Source organism: Sus scrofa, chromosome 9, assembly GCF_054392235.1.
Source record: "Sus scrofa isolate SSC_HxYL_T2T_F1_AM1 chromosome 9, Sscrofa_HxYL_maternal_Yorkshire_Landrace_v2.0, whole genome shotgun sequence".
Classification (NCBI taxonomy): domain Eukaryota; kingdom Metazoa; phylum Chordata; class Mammalia; order Artiodactyla; family Suidae; genus Sus; species Sus scrofa.
Genome location: NC_139391.1, coordinates 128,285,380 through 128,305,489, shown reverse-complemented (window position 1 = coordinate 128,305,489; position 20,110 = coordinate 128,285,380). Strand labels below are relative to the sequence as shown.

General features: G+C 40.0%; 1 long non-coding RNA gene across 3 annotated transcripts; it reads right to left on the bottom strand.

Annotated features, from left to right (window-relative positions):
* Positions 1–2,316: 2,316 nt before the first annotated feature.
* Positions 2,317–19,171, bottom strand: LOC100512122 (uncharacterized). 3 transcript variants are annotated; one of them, XR_014816405.1, is made up of 5 exons: positions 19,023–19,171; positions 13,670–13,908; positions 7,750–7,801; positions 5,910–5,966; positions 2,317–3,322 (listed from the first exon to the last, which is right to left on the bottom strand). It is a non-coding gene; the product is annotated as an uncharacterized LOC100512122 (long non-coding RNA). The 3 variants fall into 3 exon arrangements; XR_014816404.1 differs by lacking the exon at positions 19,023–19,171 and adding an exon at positions 18,850–18,988; XR_014816406.1 differs by lacking the exon at positions 13,670–13,908 and having other exon boundaries at positions 18,850–19,052.
* Between the last annotated feature and the right edge of the window lie 939 nt (positions 19,172–20,110).

Sequence of the window (20,110 nt, the reverse complement as noted above, 5' to 3'; positions counted from 1 at the left end):
TTTTTTTTTTGGTCTTTTTAGGGCCCCACCTGTGGCATATGGAGGTTCCCAGGCTAGGGGTCAAACTGGAGCTTCAGGAGTTCCCGTTGTGGCACAGTGGTTAACGAATCTGACTAGGAACCATGAGGTTGCGGGTTCGGTCCCTGCCCTTGCTCAGTGGGTTAACGATCCGGCGTTGCCGTGAGCTATGGTGTAGGTTGCAGACGCGGCTCGGATCCCGCTTTGCTGTGGCTCTGGTGTAGGCCGGTGGCTACAGCTCCGATTCATCCCCTAGCCTGGGAACCTCCATATGCCGCGGGAGCGGCCCAAGAAATAGCAACAACAACAAAAAAGACAAAAAAAAAAAAAAAAAATTGGAGCTTCAGCTGCTGGCCTATACCACAGCTTTAGAAATGCCAGATCCGAGCCAAGTGTGTGACATACAACACAGCTCAGAGCAATGCTGAATCCTTAACCAACTGAATGAGGCCAGGGATTGAACCTGCACCCTCGTGGACACTAGTCAGATTCATTTCCCCTGAGCCATGATGGGAACTCCTCTACAGATGTTTTATATGTGCTTGAAAAGAAAGTATGTTCTGAAATACTTGGGTGGAATATTCTATATGTGTCCATTAGGTCAAGTTTCTTGATTATTCTTTCATGGTGTTGTATCCTTAAATTTTTGTCTGCTTGCTCTATAATTACTAAAGTAGATATGTACAAAAAGCTCCCACTATGATTATGGATTTGTCTGTTTTTCCCTGGTTTTGACCACTTTTACTTGACATATATTGAGATCATGTTATCTTTTCTGTTTAAAATATATAGGAAAAAAGTAAAGAGGTAACATTGTTTGCAAAGATAATTCAAGCTCCTTTTAAGAAATAACAAATGTTGCTGGACAAGTAACTTACATTGTAAGACATTTTCCATGATGACACTTGGTTCTGGGTTGTATTATGCACCCCCTGCCCCCTGCAAAGTGCTCATGATGAAGCCCCAACCCCTAGCACCTCAGAATGTTACTTTACTTTGAGATAAGGTCTTTACAGAATTAAAGTTCAAATGAGGTCATTGGGGTGGGTCCTAATCCAGTGTGACTGGTGTCTCTATAAAAAGGGGAGAATTGGACATAGAGTCAGATGCTATCAGGAGGAGAGGGCCATTGACAAACTAAAGAGAGATATTTATTTATTTAGGCAAATGTCTCTATAAAAAGGGGAGAAATGGACATAGAGTCAGACACATATCACGAGGAGAGGGCCCTTGACAAGCTAAGGAGAGGGATTCTCCTTCATATCCCTCAGAAGGACTAAACTTGCAGATACCTTGATCTCAGACTTCTAGCCTCCAGAACTGTGAGACAATAATTCTGTTGTTAAGCCACTCAATTTGTGGTGTTTTCTTATAGAAGCCCTAGCACACTAATAGGACATTTATAACCTTGTAAGACAATTTCGTTCTTTAAAGAGAAACATATGTTTTCAGCAAGGAAAAAAATAAAACCTTTCTGCCCTTAAAAATGTAAAAGGAGGAAGCAGCAATTAAGGAGAAAAGCTGATCTGCTATTGAGTAGAATATCCTTTTATATTTTAATAGCAAAATTAAAATGTTTTATCCAGTATCAAGAGACATTTTTGTTTAGTAAAATTGGTGGGTCAGGCTTTTGAGCAAAGGAAAATAATTCCCATGTCCTCAGAATTGCATGTTATGATTTAATAATTAAGGATGAGAAAGACAATTCCCAAGTTTCCTTCAGCAAGGATTGGTGCAATAAACATAATTAACTCTAAGTTTAATAATCAATCACCAAATCTCATGAGTATAATATACAACCAGGGAATTGCTTTAATATGGACTCAGTGGAATAACCACAGATTCAGCTTCAAAGCAGCATGAATTACAAATATAGTGCATATTTGTAATATATAAAAATACAGTACAACTTTTCTGGGAGTCAAATTCTAAAGAAGCTTAATTTTCTTAGCACAGACCTTGGGCCATGCCATTTTTGAGGTCATTTCTTACTGGAAAAGCAGGGGTATGAAACTGTCAGCCAGAATAACAATGTCCTTATACAAACCCTGCTAAAGAGAAAATATGAAGCCGAATTAAGCACAGAATATGAACATGAAACTTCTTGAAGACTACCTGTAGAATTTTGCAATCACATACATGGGTTTACTTCTTAGTAATATGCTGGTCTCTGTAATTCCCAAAAGTATACCCTTCTCTGATAGAGCATTTTGAAGCTCCTGTCTCACATGTTCAGACAAGTGCCAAGGATATGGATTTGAGAGGTGGTCGACTGATGAATAACATAAAGACAAACAGTTTGATGTAGGTGTATCTTTACTGGATCTCATAAACCCAGAGCAAGCTTACTGACAGTAAGAAATATACCTATCGACTGCAAACCCTTGACTGTGACATCCAATATGATATGATAGATAAGTAGACAAATGGTTAGATCAATGAAAATCTGATGTAAAGTCCTTGGGTTTAAGTATCTCCAAGACAAAATTTTGATAAAGGACCACTATATTCAGGAAACTCATTCAGGTGGTCACCTAGCCTCTTCCGTGACCTTCAAGTGACTTCAATAATAGAAATCTCTCCTAGTCATTAGGTATTCCATCCTACTATCTGACTAGTTATTGGAAAGGCTTTCCCTAGAGTAGCCCCAAACTGGCCTATAGATAAGTCTACTTATAAAACTTAATTTCACCTTAAGGAGATATAAAGAGAAGTTCATCTTAGAAATGATAGCTCTTAAGATACCTAAAGAGAATAATCATGTCTCTAAGTTATTCCTAATTATAAAATTAACACATTTATGTACTTCAATAAATAGAGGAAATACAGTAATTTTTCAGTGATGGGTCTGGGATAAGTAGGGGCTGGGAGAATGATTTGCTGATAGATTACTTCATTCAAGGGATTTTTGACTCTGCCTCCAAGCTTATAATAACCTCTCTACTAATTTGTGTCTGAGAAAGTTTCACAAACAGGGAGTCCAAGGAGTATCTCAAGAGGAAGCTAGGAAGGTACCTGGAGAGGAGCAGACAATGAGCTGGGATAAAAAGAATCTTCAGAAGAAATATAGAAAGATCATAGATGATTTTATAGATTGTCCATGGTGTCTGTTCTCTTTTTCCTCGTTCTTCTATTTCTGGCCTTTTAAATTATAGCCAAGAAAGATCATTATGAAAAGATTTTCAAGATTAAGTGTAGTTGGACACCTCAGTTCAGCCATGAATTCCTTTACGCTGTGCTCAGCAGGATTTATTCGTTGTCCAGCAATTCTGTTCTTCCCAAATTGGATTCTACTGTAGATTTCCTGGAAACAGGGTGCATATTAGTTCCCGTTAATTTATAATAATTTCTGCAACATCTGACTTAATTGCATTAAATCTTGGTGCCTAAATCCTGAAAGACAAATATCTTGAGAAAGATGACTAGAACGGTACTGAAGAGTGAAGTTAATCAATAGAAGCCATTGATTAAACTAACTTCCAGTAAAAGCTACCTCTCTCTGTATGAATAACATAGGACTCAACACCTCAGTCTGTAGATTTTAGGTATGAGCATTTTACATGCACATTGTATAATAATATATAAACAGACTGCTCTGCTACAATGTTTATTTTTTGTGATATGGGTACATGTTATCTTAGAGGCCAAAAAAGGGATGGGATCAGGGAAGCAGAAGAAGAAAATGAAGACCACATTCCAAGTGGCGTAAAAACCAGCCCATATTTCTCCTTGTTTTTCCATGCTAGCCCATCTTCTCTACTCAAGATATAATTTATTCCTCCAGTCTGTTACATGTATACAGCCACAAACATTTAGTATAAACCTTTTATTCTCTCTCTTTTTTTTTTTTTTGCCATTTTCCTACTTTTAGTAACCAGCCTCAGCCCTAACCAGTCGAAGCCAACATAATTGCATCATGATTAGCAACAGAAAAATACATCCCAGCACCTCCAGTGACTCCTGTAGAACATGAGACTGCCAAAGTTTCAATTAGTGGAAATGATGCTACTGCTTGATGTGGTAGAGACACATCTTCTGTTGGGTGGCTATTATAGAAACAAAATTATTATTCGAAAAGCAAAAGCAGAGAAAGAAAATTATCCAGAAAAAATCTATAAATTTTCAGATGTTAAAAAAATTATTTTTAGGAACAAATTCCTGTCCAAGTGGATCATTCATAAGCTCTGGAGACATGAACTGTGAATTCTAGAAATGCATTTAAATCTCTGTATATCTAAAGCTTAGAATAAAAATATATGCAACATTCAGAAGCACATACACAGAGTAAATATATGGGCTAAAATAAACAGTGAAAATTTTGTTGGCTGGTGGTCGTGTTCTATGTTTTGATAGAGATTTGCGTCGCATAGGGGCCTCTGTTTAGCAAAACGCATTGAGTGATATACAGAAGATTTGTACGTTATATATAAATTTTGCCTCAAAAGAAAAAAATCATAAGCCAATATTGAAATCCAGGTAATGATATACATGCTGAAATGTGCAGGAGTGAAGTGTAACTAACACCTGAAACTTACGTAAAATACCTCAGAAAATATGGCGGGTTGTTAGATGGATACATGCTTAGATATGCGAATAAAGTAAGCACAGTAAAATGTTAAAATAGAGAGTATGCAGCAGTATAAGTCAAATAGGATTTATATAATTAGACACTATGCGTAATACTCTAAGTTGCCAGCTAGAAGTTTGGATACTTCTATTTAATTCACAAGTGACATTTATTTCTAGGCCTTATTTTGATTATCTTTAAGTTGCAAATTGTCATCCATAATATGAAAGTTAGAAAAAGAACTCTTAAATGTTATTTGATCTGAAAAATGCGAAGAAAATATAGTCAGTGATTTTTCCTTCAGTCTAGGCTACGTGGCAATAAAGATCTCAAAACCTTAATGGCTCACAACAAAGGTTTATTTCTCATGTCTATACTGGGGTCAGATTTGACTCAGTTTCATGTCTTTGTCATGTCAGAACCAAGGATGAAAATGCAGCCCTATCTAAAACATGGCAGTTTCATGTCGGAATGAAAAAGAGGGGGTGGTGACCGACCAGAGAATGACTCTTAAAGCTCTTTCAGAAATAGGACAGGCATTCCCATCGTGGCACAGCGGAAACGAATCTGACTAGGAACCATGAGGGTGTGGGTTCGATCCCTAGCCTCGCTCAGTGGGTTAAGGATCTGATGTTGCTGTGAACTGCGGTGTAGGTCGCAGAAGCAGCTCAGATCCCGCGTTGCTATGGCTGTGGCGTAGGCGGGCAGCCTGCAGCTCCAATTTGACCACTAGCCTGAGAACCTCCGTATGCTGTGGGTGCAGCCCTAAAAAGGAAAAAAAAAAAAGTGGGTCTGCTCCAGTCCTATTCCAATGATCAAATGATCAAAGCAAGTCGCATGACCAAGCCTGCTCTGAGCACAGGTATGTCTTCCTCCCATAGGCTGGGGCCCTATGGAAGAGGCAATGGATATTTTGAGCCAAAATACCATCTATTACAAATGAATCTAACTTTCAGATCTCATCAGAAATGTATTAAAGCACTATGTTCCAGTACTTTAGTATTATTATAGTAAAACTTATGTAATTAGTAAATGGTATTCAACAAGTGTTTGCTGAAGAATGAATTTTTTCTGTATTGTATCTTTTCAAATGTAAAAGAAATAACAAATTATTCAATAGGATCCATAAAAAGAATGGAGGTAGGCAGAGTACCAAGTTTAAGAGTGGATGGTGAGAAATATACCTGCCTGGTTATTATCTTCTTACATTGGTGTGGTACATTTGTGACAGGTGGTGAACTACTACTGATGCATTATTATGAATGACTAACCCCAGGGTATAGACAAGTCGAAGTTATCAGAGAGATCAGGACCCAAGCTCTACCTGAACTTGAAGCTCTGAGAATTGATAAGCTTGTGGACTGCGAAGGGTCTAAGTCTCCTACGATGGAAAAAAAGAAAGAGAATATAAGTCAAAGTCTGCATTATCAGAAAGGTAACATGTCTATGAAAACCCAGATAGTAAATCATTTAGGCTTTGTGGGCCTACCTCCGTCACAACTCCCCAACTCTGCCATGGAAACACAGACATAACCACAGACAAATATAAACAAATGGACACGGCTATCTTGCAATAAAACTTTATTTACAAACACAGTCAGTGGCCTGGGTTTGGCTCGCGGGTCATGGTTTGCTGACCCCTTTCTAGACCATGCCTTCTAGATTGGAGGGCTACCTGGGATGGGAGATGGAATATAAACCACCCAGAAAACCACAGAAGTGGCCTCAGGTCTCCTCCCCAGGTATCCCTCTGTATCTGGTACAATGCCGAACATACAGTAAGTGGTCAGTAAACGTTGAACCCAGGTCACCCATGAATGCCGTATTAAAGAGCCACAGAACCTACTAAGAACTCTCCACCAATACTTCTTGGCGCATAACTCAGAGGGAATCAGATTCAGATCATGACACCAAAAGACAGTTTTGAAGACTGATTTTGATTCCTCTTCATTTTTCTCATTTACTGTGTGTTGTATATCATGCTCGGTATTTTTCCGGAAGTTTACACAAGATTCTCATAACAACATTGCAAAGAATGTACTTTTAGTCTCACCTAAGGATTGAAGATATTGAGTATTATTGGCTGAATTATGTCTCCCCAAAAAATCTATGTCGAAGTCTTAACCCTCAGCACCTTGGAATGTGACCTTGTATTTGAAAGTAGGGTCAGTGCAGCTATAGTTATTTAAGAGGAGGTTCTACTGGAATGGCGTGGGTTCCTAATCCAATATGACTTGGTTGCTGTAAGCAGACAGCCACATGAAGATGGAGACACACAGGGAGGATGCCTTATGAAGACAGAGGATTGGAATGATGCATCTGCTAGTCAAGATCCACCTGGATTAGCAGAAGTTAGAAGAAGGCAAGGAAGAGATCCTCCCTTAGGCTTCAAAAGAGCATCACCCCGCTGACACTTTAGTTTTGGACTTCTGGCCTCCAGAATTATAAGACAATAAATTTCTGTTGTTTCAAGCCATCCAGTTTTTGGCACTTCATTAGGGCAGGCCTAGGAAACTAACACACGGTGACTCAAGGAATTTGTCACTTGTCTGAGATCATCCAGCTAGTGTGAGACAAAGTCAATTCTCAAAGCCATGGCTGTCTGGCTCCCAAATCCGTGCTCTTTTGATTACACAGAGCTGAATCAATGATTCTACTTTATTGTGATGAAATGGTATAAAAGCAAATACTGACTCATACTAGAAAAGTGATTCTCTCTTCTGTTTTCACTTTACAATTTTCCCTATGAATAATATTTCTTTTCTTTCTTTCTTTCTTAATTTCTTTCTTTTTCTCTCTTTTTCTTCCTTTCTCTTTTCTTCTTCTTTCCTTCTTTCTTTTAAGACTTCTCTACCAATATTATCTTTACTGTTTCTTATACTATCTTTTATAGCCACAAGCTATAAAGCTATATATGTTTTGCCTTTCCTGCCATTCTGGCCTCATGCTATTCATCTTTATTTTTTTGGCCACACAATAGCCATAGCAATAACCTGAGCCACAGAAGCAACCTGAGCCATGGCAGTGACAGTGCCAGATCCTTAGCCCAATGAGCCACTAGGAACTCCTCATGCTCTTCATTTTTTACTGAATATTTTTTAAGGTAACCATCTTAATTTATCTATACGTGGCATATTTCTTTAAAAAACTTCCCTGGCACACACCTTGATGAAGATCACTTAAATACAGTCAATGAATATCTCCAGGTGATATTTCCTGGAAAAGAGGGAACGGAAGGTGAAAAACATGTACTACTTTTTTTTTTTTCAAATATACTGCCTCTGATTCTCATTCCAATCCCAGGAGGCAAGTATTATTCATAGCATTTTGAAAGAAGAAACTCAGGAGCAGAGAAGGTTAAGAAACATATTTAAAATCAAAGTAAGTGGTAGAGCCAACATTGCTTCCAGGTTTATCTGGTTCCAAAGACTGTGCGTTCCTCGGTTTACCTTCATCACGCCCTCCCTTCTTTCCCTCACCTTCCAAACTAACACCACCTTTTCCCTTTCCCTTCCAAGGGAGTTACTTTGAGTTGCCATTTTTCATATTCGCATGTATCGCTCAATCCTTGCCGCTCACTGTCAAAATTGGCCAGAAGTAATATGGTGAAGTATATAGAAATCCTCTCATATCTTCTTTTATCTTCGGATCATTTTGCAGACTTTAACAAGGCCTCGTGCAATGTTTTGGGGATTGAGGATCACATAACAGCCTGTTTTTCTTTTCCTACATTCGGGTGGTCCCTTCTCCCCCATGACACCTCGTCCTTCATCTGGGCCCTTGATCACATCCCTTTTGGTGTCTTCAGAGATCTTCCTCTGTCTCAGATCTGTGTCTTTCATCACTGCCTCCTCCCCTGCTCTGTCCTCTCTGCTCGCTGATATTCCCTCTTAAAAACAAACAAACAAAAAAACCAGAGTTCCCTTCATGGCTCAGTGGTTAACGAACCTGACTAGGATCCATGAGGATGTGGGTTCGATCCCTGACCTTGCTCAGGGCGTTTAGGATCTGCCATTTGCATGAGCTGTGGTGTAGGTCACAGATGTGGCTCAGATCCCACGTGACTGTGGGATAGGCCAGCAGCTGCAGCTACGATTGGACCCCTAGCTGGGGAAATTCCATACGCCATGGGTGCAGCCCTAAAAAGACAAAAAAAAAAAAAAATCCTTCTCTTATCCTATCTACCCCTCAAGCCATCACCCAATGGCCCTCTTTCCAACTTTAATCCCAGCCTTTGAAAGCGTAGTTTAGAGTGGTCAACTCCATTTCTTCTTCAGCCAAACACCTGCAGTCAGATTTTGCCTCCATCTTCCCCTGAAACTGCTCCAAGATTACAAAAGCCTCCTCAGTATCAAAACCAGTGCCCGCTTTGAGGTTATCACCCTACTCTTATTTCTCTTCTGCATTTGACGGTTTTCGTCATACCATTCTGCTTAAACCTCTCCCCTCCCTTGAATTCTGGGAGATTGCATGTGTCTACGCTCCTCTTGGTTTCCTATTTTTTTTTTTTCTTTCCCTTCTTCTGCCTTCTAATGTGGCTGACGGCTTGTCTCTCATTTCGTGCTGTCCTGAGAATTTTTCCACGCTGATAGCTCCAGCCAGTGCTTTTATGCAAAGCGATGCACCAGAACTACAGAGCTGATCCTGTCCTCATCTGACCTCCTCTTCAATATTTTCAAAGGACTTACTTTCTTTTAAGATGAGTTTTGAAGAAAAAGTCAAAATTGGCTCTCAGACTCACAAAGTAGAGCGAGAGAGTATTCCAGAGAGGCAGCTGCAAAATGATATGCAGGAAGAACATGGGAAAGATGAGTGCAAATTGAGAGGGCTGTCATCAGTTCAGTCATGCTGCCGTGGGCGGGGTGGGAGCAGAGATGGGAGGTGAGGTCAGGCATGTAGGCAGAGGTCAAATGATACCAAGGCTCTTATATGCCAGGCAGATGGTTTCAGATTTTGCCCTGTGTAGGGGGAACCATTGTGGAATTCTAAGCAGAAGAGGACCATGACTGCTTAGAATTCTAGAAAGGCTCTGAATTCTAGAAAGCTCATTATTTTAGGAGAGTGGAGAAAGGATAAGACTGGAGGCAGTTGTGCTAATAATCCAGGTGAGAGATGAGAGCGAATTGAACTAGGGCAGTAGAAATGGTTTGGAGAATAGGGACGGTGGGCCTTTTTAAAGTGGAATTAAGAGAATTTGGTGGAGTTCCCATCGTGGCGCAGTGGTTAACGAATCCGACTAGGAACCATGAGGTTGCGGGTTCGGTCCCTGCCCTTGCTCAGTGGGTTGGCGATCCGGCGTTGCCGTGAGCTGTGGTGTAGGTTGCAGACGTGGCTCGGATCCCGCGTTGCTGTGGCTCTGGTGTAGGCCGGTGGCTACAGCTCCGATTGGACCCCTAGCCTGGGAACCTCCATATGCCGCGGGAGCGGCCCAAGAAATAGCAACAACAACAACAACAACAAAAAAAAAAAAAAAAAAAAGAGAGAGAATTTGGTGATTACTCCAATAGAAGGCTGCAAAGAAGGTTGATGGTGGGATAATGGGGTTTCTAGCTTAGATGAAAAACCATTCAGCATAATGAATTATAGAAAGTAAAGTGGATTTATTGGACAACAACATTCACCAAAGAGCTATTTCTGATCATTTTCTACATTCTGGGCGTTGTGCTAGGTCCTAAAATGGTTTCCATTTTGAATATGTTTGAGATGCCCTGAGACATTCAGGTTTGAGAGGTCTAGCAAACAGGTGGAGAAAAGCATCTAAACCTCAGGAGACAGGACTCCATTGTGTTGCTATCATTAACAGCATAGTAAGGTATGTTCTTATGGGCGCATTTTTGCCCAGATGCTTAATTAGCTATATTGTGTGGAAGATATTAGTGAAATGAGAGTTGGTTGAAATCTGTGATAATCCCATGCCGTATTATTGATATTACTTTCTTGACTTCCTATAAATTTGTGTTCTTATATGATGAACGTAATTTTTCAAAAAGAAAACATGCATCTGCATGAATGGGCAGAATACAGCTGATTTCTGCAAAATCGATACAGTTTCAAAGGTTAAAAAATCCTCTTCATAAGTATTTTCATCACCCGCAAAGAAACCGCTACCTTCATCATCTTTAGTGGTGTCCTTTGACCTGACAACATGTTACATATAATGACTACTTTTATATCGGTGATAGCCTTTATGAATAAATACAGTCCCTTTTAGAAAATGGGCAAAATTTAGAAAGGGCTTAACCATATGCATACTCTTTGACCCAGTAATTTAGCATTTGGAAAATTCAGCTGTTCTAAGGAAATAATCCAAGCAGTGGAAAAAGCTATATGCATGGCGATGTTTATCACAGCTTTATTTATAATTTCTATTTATTTACTTATTTATTTACTTATTGGATCACCTGTGGCACATGGAAGTTCCTGGCACATGGAAGTTCCTGGACCAGGGGCTGAACCTGCACCACAGTAGTGATCTAAAAAGTTACAGTGACAACACCAGGTCCTTAACCTTCTGTACCACAAGGGAACTCCTATTTATAATTTTTAAAGAAAAGGAAGCAACTTTGGTGTCCATGGACATAAAATTATGGTTAGAAAAATGATAGGCATGGAAAATGCATACAAGAGAATGGTAAGAGAAAAAAAGCAGGAGAAGAATTTGAAGTAAACCATAATTACAATCACAATCATGTAAAAATAATCTCAATCAGGAAAAATAATGGAAGTAAATTTGCCAAAATACCAACAACAGTTATATTCAAATTGGGAAGTTAGGGGTTATTATTTCTATTTTCCAAATTATCTGTGTATCAGAGATTGATCATTTTTGCTTTCCCAGTAAACACTTGCCCTGTTTCTGGCAAAAGTGCCCTGACTCTTTATAGGGAGTTGTTGGTTCCTTTTCTGAGTTTGTGTGGTTTCAGTGAGGTTGACACTGCTCCTGCCAGGAATATAGCCCAAGCCAAAATCATCAGAGGCAAATAGAGTCAATTATAGAAAGTTTGTTTTGTTTTTTTTTTTTTAATTTTTGGAAAAGATGAATGTTCTTTCCACTATGAATTGGTAAGAGGACAGGATGTAAGCCTGGGGTTGTAGGCAGCTATTTTGTCACCAGGAAGTAGAAGAGATCTAGGGAAACAGGTTCAATTTACCCACCCAACTACATGGCACTAAGAAGTGGAAAAGACAACCACCAAGAAATATGTTTCAACTAATGATCTGGAACCAACTTGATTAATAATACCTTCTCCCTTGGGCAAGGGTGAAGAGAAAAAAGTGGTAGGAGAGAGAATAGGAGGGGAGAGAATCAGAAGTTGCCTTTTTTCCAATCACATGTGTCTGTTGAACACTTGAAAGATGGCTAGGACAACTAAGAAAATGAATTTTTAAGTTTACTTAATTAATTTAAATTTAAAATTTATAGCAAGAGTTCCCATCGTGGCTCAGTGGTTAACGAATCTGACTAGGAACCATGAGGTTGCGGGTTCGATCCCTGGCCTTGCTCAGTGGGTTGAGGATCCGGTGTTGCCAAGAGTTATGGTGTGGGTCGCAGACTTGGCTTGGATCCTATGTTGCTGTGGCTCTGGCGCAGGCTGGCAGCTACAGTTCTGATTAGACTCCTAGCCTGGGAACCTCCATATGCCATGGGAGCAGCCCTAGAAAAAAGGCAAAAAGACAAAAAAAAAAAAAAAAAAAGAGAGAGAGAGAGAGAAATTAAAAGCTATAGCAATGTAAAATATTTCTCCATTGAACAGAGCTTTATTGTTTGATAGGCTCATATTTCACTTTAAACACTATATTGTCTCAGATATTATTATTGTATTACACTGTGTGTGTCAGGCACGTGTGTCATTTTAGTGATATATGTAAACACATCATTGATCTAGCTGATGTCAACCCACTATTCAATTTGAATGATTTTTTTTCTTGTGCACTAGTATAACATAATGCATTTATTTTAATATTTTATGCAGTGCAAGTTATGTTAGTAGCTATGTAAATTATAATTGGTAACTAAATTGAAATACATGTTATTTTCATTATAATGTAATTAAATTATTTTTCCAGATTAAAAAATAAGTATAGACAGATTTTTAAATAAAAATGAAGGCCGAATATTCCTGTAGAGTCAAATGGAAATGCAGAAGCTAGCACTATGACCAGGGTAGTAGGGGAAAAAAGACAGGCTGAAATAAGATGTTCTGCAAGTTTTATAGTGACTGCAATTTACTGAGCAAAATTTTTAAAAGTGATTTGTCAGGAGTTCCCGTCGTGGTGCAGTGGTTAACGAATCCGACTAGGAACCATGAGGTTGCGGGTTCGATCCCTGCCCTTGCTCAGTGGGTTAACGATCCGGCGTTGCCGTGAGCTGTGGTGTAGGTTGCAGACACGGCTCGGATCCCGTGTTGCTGTGGCTCTGGCGTAGGCCAGTGGCTACAGCTCCAATTCGACCCCTAGCCTGGGAACCTCCACATGCCGCGGGAGCGGCCCAAAGAAAATAGCAAAAAGACAAAAAAAAAAAAAAAAGTGATTTGTCAGGTAAAAAATATTTTAAATAATACATGGATTTTTTTTTTAGCAATTATGTAATAAATTTGATCAATAGTCCAAAGAAAATAAATGAAATTAATTGCCTGGAATCAAAATTAAATGACCAACAAAAACTCTTTTCAATGATTTTTAACAGGGTCTGAGCCTGTAACATATGTCAGCTGTAAAACAATTTGGCTTCCAACACACCCACCCATGCACACACACATACCCAATTCTAGATGGAGAGAGAGTAGGTATAAGAAGTTATTTTTGTTATGGAAATTCTGTTAGAAAATTATGAAGAAAAAAATTAAAACGTACATTACCAAAAGTAAAATATCTACAGTTAAGCGATCAGATAATTTTCTATAAAATATAAGACCTTTCTTACAATATAATATCAAAGATCCATTGATTCAAAATTGGGAAAATTGCTAAGGATAAACAATTACTTTTTTCCTCTGGGTGATATATATCGAATAAATTTGTCCTTATTTTAAAAATTTATTTATTTTTATTTATTTATTTTGTCTTTTTTAGGGCCACACTCACAGCATATGGAGGTTCCCAGGCTAGGGGGTCCAATCGGAACTGTAGCTTCTGGCCTACACCACAGCAATGCTGGATCAGAGCCGCATCTGCGACCTACACCACAGCTCACGGCAACGCCGGATCCTTAACCCGCTCAGGGAGGCCAGGGATCGAAACTGTGTCCTCATGAATACCAGTCAGATTCGTTTCCATTGAGTCATGATGGGCACTTCAGTTTGTCCTTATTTTTGAGACGCAAACTATGAAAAAAGATAAATTTTTCATGGATAAACTTAATTTGTTTCAGTACATATGTGCAAGTGCTTATGCATCATTGCTGGTTTATGGAATATTGGAAGAAATAGGAGATAATAAATGTATTAATTTTTTTGTTCTTTGACTGTTTGTTGAGTAGCAGAAGGGTTGTATAGAAATCTACTATGCCATTACCTCTGTGTGTTTGGAAACCAAATATTCAATAATCAAAGATAAACATGGCAGTGTATTGTTTATGATTTCTCATTATCATGCTTCTCATATGAGCAACTCAATCTGAAGCTCTAAAGAGAAGAAAAACACATGTAAGACCTAGATTTTCAGGCATTGTGCTGAAATTGAACTTTTTCATAACATGAATCCATAATAATGATTCTTACAATTTCTCTAATATAGACCAAAATGCACACATTTTAGTCATGATTCACAGTGAGATATAAGTTAGCTGTAAAAACTACAAGAAAAAATTAGAATAATGATTTGTTAATATTTAATATTAGAATTTCTTTGTGACATATAAAATCTCTTTGAATTTGAGGCTAATAATACAAGAATTAGTGACTTTGCTTAACTTGGACAAACATAGTTTTGAACTTGAATCACATTTGTTTCCAAATCAAAGTAATTATTCTAGAAAGGATTAACAAATTTTAAAAATGTGAGTGGGGAGTGTGAGTTCCCATTGAAGCCCAATGGTTAACAAACCTGACTAGTATCCATGAGGATGTGGGTTCAATCCCTGGCCTCACTCAGTGGGTTAAGGATCTGGAATTGCCATGAGCTATGGTATAGGTTGCAGATGCAACTCGGATCTGGCATTGCTGTGGCTGTGGCATAGACTGGCAGCTACAGCTCCAATTCGACCCCTCGCCTCAGAACTTCCACATGCTTTAGTGAGGCCCTAAAAAGGCAAAAAAATAAAGAAATAAAAATGTGAGTGAATGGGAATTCCCATTGTGGTTTAGCAAGTTAAGAATCCAACTTTGGAGTTCCCGTCATGGCTCAGTGGTTTACAAATCCAACTAGGAACCATGAGGTTGCAGGTTTGATCCCTGGCCTTGCTCAGTGGATTAAGGATCCCGCATTGCCTGTGGCTGTGGCGTAGGCTGGCAGCTACAGCTCCGATTAGACCCCTAGCCCGCAAACCTCCATATGCTGTGGAAGCGGCCCCTAAAAAGGCAAAAAGACTCCAGCTTTGTCTCTGTGAGGATACCTGGTCTCACTCAGTAGGTTACGGATCCAGTATTGCTACGAGCTGTGACATAGGCCGCAGATGCAGCTTGGATCCTGTGTTGCTGTGGCTGTGGTGTAGGTCGGCAGCTGCAACTCCAATTCCACTCCTAGCCTAGGAACTTCCATATGACACAGGGGTGGCTGTAAAAAGACAAAAAAAAAGTGGGTGAAAACTTGACAGTGATATGATGTTTGGTATTTGATTCAGTTGTTGCAAAGCTTTAAAATGCATTCAAAACAATTTGGGTATATTAGTCTAGTTTCTTAACTGTAAATTTTATGAAATCTAACTACAAATCAAGTATTCCTAATGAAAATGTGGTGTCTGCACTGAGAGGTGCTGTAAGTGTAAAATACACATCAGATTTCAAAGACGTAATATGACAAAAAGAATGAAAAATATTTCAATAATTTTAAATATTAATTACATGTTGAAATGATCATATTTGGGGTATATTAGCTATATAAAGTTATTAAAATTAATTTATACCTGTTTCTTTTACTTTTTCAAAGTGACTGCCAGAAATTTTAATGTTACATATGTGGGAGTTCCCGTCGTGGTGCAGCGTAAACGAATCTGACTAGGAACCATGAGGTTGCGGGTTCAATCCCTGGCCTTGCTCAGTGGGTTAAGGATCTGGCATTGCTGTGAGCTTTGGCGTAGGTCACAGACACAGCTCAGATCCTGCGTTGCTGTGGCTGTGGTGCAGGCCAGTGGTTACAGCTCTGATTAGACCCCTAGCCCGGGAACCTCCATACGCCCTGGGTGTGGCCCTAAAAAGCAAAAATAAAGTTTTATTGGGCAGAGCTGGGGTAGAATGTAAGCTATATGGATGGCTGTCTCTCCCATCGCCACCAACTCTTTGCGATCGATACCATGGCATGCTGGTCATTTGCCTGCTATGCACTACTTTCATGGAAAAGTACTACCTGAAATAGTATCTTTCATGTAGTGGATAATCAATAAACATCTGCTAAATCTAACGTCACTTGGAGCAAGGCACTACCTTCTGTTTTGAGAAACTACTCTCCTCTTGTGCCTTTTTAGAACATTGTTAGCAATGACTGATAAATTTAGATTTTATTTTTTCCACCACAGGGATTTATATACTTCACATGGTTCTGTCTTCCCGTAAGTGCCAGTCCTTTGAAACATCTTTATTTGCATCTGAGTTCACCCCAGTGCCAATTACTTGAGGATACTGAATAATTTTGCTCTTTCACTACTGATGACTTCTGTCAGCATCAAGGTAGAAATGCATTTAAAAAAAAAAAAAAAAAAGGAAGAAATACAAAGTTAAAACATTGAGAAAAATCCTGAGGGAAAAGAGAGGGGAGAGAGAGTGGGAAGAGAAGCGAGATCTTAAAAACAGAAATGGGTGAAAATCTAGTTCATGTAGCAGAAGATGGAATTGAGAGTCTAGTCAACCATCCCAAGGAAGTACCTCGAGGGAAAGGACCACAACAGAACAAGGCAGACACAGTGACCCAAAGGTCAGTCATTGCTCACATCAACGAACAAGAAATTGGCCTTTGGAAGCTAAGATGTGGGATGATCAGTTCCCATCAGGACGCAAAGGCAGCAGTTATATATACTTTTGGAGACCTGGGTCCCTCAGACTTCCAGGAAAATGTTTTTGCTCATCCTGAATGCGTCTGGCATAGGACCATCTTGATGATCTAAGTTCTTTTGATTCCTGTTGATGGGAGAGGATGCACCAGAGCTGCAATATGTCTTATGTGGTCTCCCATCATGTTCCTCAAGGAAGCACGGGGAACAGAAGAGAGGTCCCCGTAAAACGCTCCTTGCCCTAACCGGTCCTGCTTTATTGATAGAAAGTGACAGACCAGCATGGATTTCTGTGGCTCTTTCAAGACTTGAGGAACATGTGAAGTCCACTCAGCTGCAGTGCGGGACAGTGGATGCCAACACTTAACAGGCTACGTTTGAAAGTTCTCGTCATGGCTCAGCGGTCATGAACCCGACTAGTATCCATGAGGATGTGGGTTTGATCCCTGGCCTTGCTCAGTGGGTTAAGGATCCAGTGTTGCTGTGAGCTATGGTGTAGGTTGAAGAAGCAGCTCAGATCCCACATTGCTGTGAAGTAGGCTGGCAGCTGTAGCTCTGATTCAACCCCTAGCCTGGGAACTTCCATATGTCATGAATGCAGCCCTAAAAAGCATAAAACAAACAAACAAACAAACAGGCTATGTTTGTCAAACAAAAGTATTCTTGCCAATATGTACTCACAATATATAATTATAATCACCTTTTTTTTAAACTTCTTTCTTTGGGCAATAAAGTTTCTAAGTATTGAGTGAAATACTATAAGAAGTTTGTAGCCTTATACTACTCAGGTATTCCTTGTTTTTTTAACGTTTTGAAGAATTCTGGTACTAACAGCATTTGATCTGGGAGAGGGACTGAGTCAAATACCATTAGAGGGATCACTGAAGGCCAAGAGTCCCCTGCATGCCAGTGGAATATCTCCTTGGCTGGATCAAACCTCAAGTCAGCATCCTATTCATTGCTCTGTCTTAGCACCATGTTGATGTCCGCCTTCCTTTAGAAGTTTAAAGGGAGAGCAAGGAGAAAGGCACAGGTCAGGTATCTTATGCAGACCTAATTCATTATCTTGCTTAATGACAGCAGCCTGTAAAGTAGGCGTTGCCTTCTTCATTTTATAGATGGCGGAGCTGAGGCTCAGAAAGCAAGAATTATAGGAGTTCCTGTCATGGCGCAGTGGTTAACGAATCCGACTAGGAACATGAGGTTGTGGGTTCGATCCCTGGCCTTGCTTAGTGGGTAAGGGATCCAGCGTGGCTGTGAGCTGTGATGTAGGTTGCAGACACGGCTCAGATCCTGCGTTGCTGTGGCTCTGGTGTAGGCTGACAGCTACAGCTCTGATTAGAACCCTAGCCTGGGAACCTCCACATGCAGCGGGAAGGGGCCCTAGAAAAGGCAAAAAGACAAAAAAAAAAAAAAAAAAAGAAAGAAAGAAAGCAAGCAAGCAAGCAACGTTACAGATAGTAAACTGTAGACCTGGAAGTCTGACCTGGTCTTTTTCCAGAGTGCGTTCTCAATTCTGTCCTACCTCTCTCTGTGTGAGACCTGACAAGAAAGGTGTTGGGGTGGGGTGACCTCTGTGAGCGGACACTTCAGCATATTCCATAGCTTCCACTGCATTTCTCAAGGATTCCCTTGAAAATTACTTAGTCAATAAGCCTCTGCTGAAAAAACAATGGCTGACATATAGGAAATGTTCATGGAGGAACATATAGAAAAACATTATCATTAATAATAAAAACATGCACGTTGAAAGAGCGATGAGATTTTTTTTTTTTTGGCTGCACCTGAGGCATGTGGAATTTCCTGGGCCAGGGATTGAACCTCCACCACAGCAGTGACTGGAACCACTGCAGTGACTGCCAAATGCTTAGCACCCTGCACGACAGGGGAACTCAGATTTTAAATTCTCTTCCCTGGAATTTCAAGTCTGCTGTGTCCATACCCTAAGCATGCATGTGCCTGTTTTTAAAGGTGAGCCACTGATTCCAGCCTGAATTCAAGGAAATTGCCTGGGAATTCCCAGCCCTTGTTTTTTCTGACTTTCTGGTGCCCTAATCCTGCTCCAACTCCCAGTTTGGTGACCTTGGCCTTATCTATGGAGGACAGACTGTCCACATCCTACCTGAAAATTGGGTCCTAGCTTGATTTTCTGAACTTCCTCTAGTTCATCCCTTTGGCTCCCAAGTTGCTGCCCACCCCAGGCTTAGTCCTGAGAAATCTCATCTGGCCACAGCCATTTGGTGGACTGAGTTGGCGGTCAGGAGCTGGGGGAGAAGGCTGACATTTTATCCAAACCTTGTGAGGGACGCTCCATGCTCCTCTGGTAAAAATTAACTCACCCACTGGCATGTTCTACTTTCAGTTTATGGGAAATGAACTATACGGGAAAACAGAGTAGTCCAGAAGCAACTGCCCACACCATTGGCTCAGTTACCAGAAGTGACGGTGTGTTATCACTGCCTACAAGCCTTATGGACTTTTACTCAGCCTGTCACTTCCCCTTGGGTGTGCCACATAAGTGTGCTGCTTCTCAGGACGTGTTTTTGGTCTGGGCAATGGTAGCCTCGCCACACAGGCCCAAAAATTATGTATATAAATATATTAAATTATATAAATTATATAGAAATATATTTATATTTAATAATAATAATTATAAAATCTATATACTATATAAATTATAATTATAACGTATATATAAATTATGTATTAATTTGTATATGAATTATACATTATATAATTATATACTATATAAATGTATATATTATATATGGTTATATATATAAATTATATATATGTAGAAGAACTGTAGACTTCTTGCCAAGAGCCTCTGTCCCCACCAGAGGACACATTTACATATGCAGCTGTGGCTGTGGCCCATCACAGTTTTATCACGTGACCTTCCAGAAGATTCAGCTTTCCCCTGGGAGGCTAAAAGGTGTCATCATTATAAGATTTAGTGAGCTCATATGTATGTCACTTAGCCTCTCTGGACCACAGTTACTTCATCATAAAATGGGGACAATAATAGTAGCTACTTGAGACTCGTGAGAATTGAATGAATGGATGCGGGTAAAGCACGTAGAAGGCTCCTGGCACCACCTCTTCGCTGTGGCTGGTGCTCTGCTCCTTCAGGAGTAAGCAGTAAAGGCCCTTTGCCTGTTAACAGTTCTCAAGGGGATGATGGTGGGTAGGGAGGTTCTGCTGCTACAGCCCCAAGTCACTTCCTCTAGCGAGGTCTTGGAGTACAGTACCTTCAGAGTTTCGACTGGTGGCTTTTCTATAAAGAAAGATACGGGGTTTGGTGGAGTGATGTGTAAAGCGAACCCAAAGCGGAACTCCTCCCTCCACCTCCGAAGGAAGGTGGATGTTTGTCTGCTGATCCG